Here is a 2046-nt window from a genome sequence, read left to right as displayed (position 1 = left end):
CTGTGCTAGTCTCCATGGTGTGTGAGAGATAGGGTGGACATGTTAGGGGCAAGTGGGAGGTGGTGTGGGAGTGGAGAGCTCTTTAAACAATGAAATGAAAATGAGGGCGCATTCTCTTATATAGGGACAAAAACCCTAATTTTTAAAAATATTTGTTTCAATAAAAACCCTTAAAAAAGTAAAATTAGCGCAACCTTGAGCTAAATACTTATAATTAACATCCAATAACACAAAATTTCTCATTTATATTGCAACTCATGTCCATTATACGTTGGCTTTATTGCAAATCACATAACTAAAATTACAAAAAAAATTTGAAACTTATGCATGGGCATCCACATTGGAAGAGTCTACACCATCATTTTCATCTGTCTCCACCCATATGCGCCCTTGTCTATGATGGGTTGCATGCCACCTTGCATGATTCTATCTTGCATTCGATGAGTTATATATTCTTCTTTGATGTTCCGCGTTAACATCTTGCACTACATGGGACACTAAGGACTCTTTGAATGCTAGTCTTGCAGCTACTCTTATTTTGATATGCCTATACCACCATTGAACCAATTAAACCATTGGGCTTCACTTAGTTCTACCACCCCCGTGTTGTGTCGCTCTATTATATGCACAACATGCTTGCCAATGCGATCTTTCCATGCCCTAAGTGGACCACAGTTTGATGCTTCCATAATTCCATGCCATGTATGGTGCATGAGCATATAAAATGTGCTACCAAATAGAAAAACAAATCAGTAAAATATAGGACCATTCAATATGCACATCTCAATGTCCAAGTTAGAGATTACCATGTGCTGTGTGAAATGATTCTTTCCCCAAGCTATCTCCATATTTTGGTTAAAGTCATTCATAGCATTAATGAAACACTGTGCATCATCTTCTTTGAATCTTTTCTTTTGTAGTAAAGGTACCAAGCTATCAAGAGCTAACCACACTTGTGCCTTTTCTAGTATTTTTTGTCCCTTCCCCCCTCATTCACAACAGGCATTGTGTAACTTTCTCCATACGTCAAACTCATTAGCACATTTGAGCTTGTCATCATTCTTCTTTGCATAAAGGAATTTTAAAGCCTTGACACCACCAAAGCTTGGCTTCCAAGGAACATTGTATGTTTTTCTAGATCTTTTGTCATCTTTTGTAATCTTTACTTCCCGAGAGTGTAGTCCCATATCTGAAAGAACCTTTTCAATTCTTGCAATCATCCTCTCACTCTCTTGTTGGGGCTTCAAGTTATATGCAACAATGATGTACAGATGCACCAACTTTCAATTATTCTCACAATAGCATGAAGTGCACAAATGTGTACTCGCTCAAGAGGAATTTTAAGAATTGGGCTCCATGATGGATCTTTCCCTGGAGCATCCCTATCTGGTGCCTTAGTTTGATCTATCTCTGCAAGTTCAGAGGCCCATTGCTTTTGATTCTTTTTACCACCCTTTGCAGGTACTCTCATGTGCATGCATAGTGGACAAGGATGGTGTGTATTTGCTCCATGTGCTACATTAAACATACATTTGATATTCTTGAGGTTAGCAGCTAGAAGCCATTCTACATGGTATGATCCATAGCCCTGAACTTCAAGTAGCTCACCATTACCTTTGATCACACTTGGGATATCAGTTTGGTCAAAAAACCACTTCAAAATTGAATGTGACTCTTTCGGCACCTACAAAAAAGCTCACCAACCACCAAATCTCCTATTCTAATTGCACACTGAACTATCTTGCATCATCAAGCTCAACTTCAAGGTCCAGTATTCTATTCATCATTGTCAAACTAACTCTTTCTAATTTTTGACCTTTGACCACCTCACTTTCATCAAGCTTTAGTACAATCTTCAGAGTACCATTGCATCCTCCATAGGCATATCATAAAACTTCACCATGGCTTGTAGAACTCTTTGAACATCCATCACAAAGTTATTATTGACTGTCAATTCCAATTCTTTAGTCTCTCCAGCCTTTGTTTTCAAAGTCAGTGTACTACATACATGCTGGGGCTCACCGACTAAATCAAGTACGCCCAAAT

The sequence above is a fragment of the Dipteris shenzhenensis genome, chromosome 9 (assembly GCF_047967505.1).
Source record: "Dipteris shenzhenensis isolate YYH24624 ecotype China chromosome 9, Dip_SZ_1.0, whole genome shotgun sequence".
In the NCBI taxonomy this organism is placed as follows: Eukaryota; Viridiplantae; Streptophyta; class Polypodiopsida; order Gleicheniales; family Dipteridaceae; genus Dipteris; species Dipteris shenzhenensis.
Note: the sequence above shows the minus strand (reverse complement) of the source record.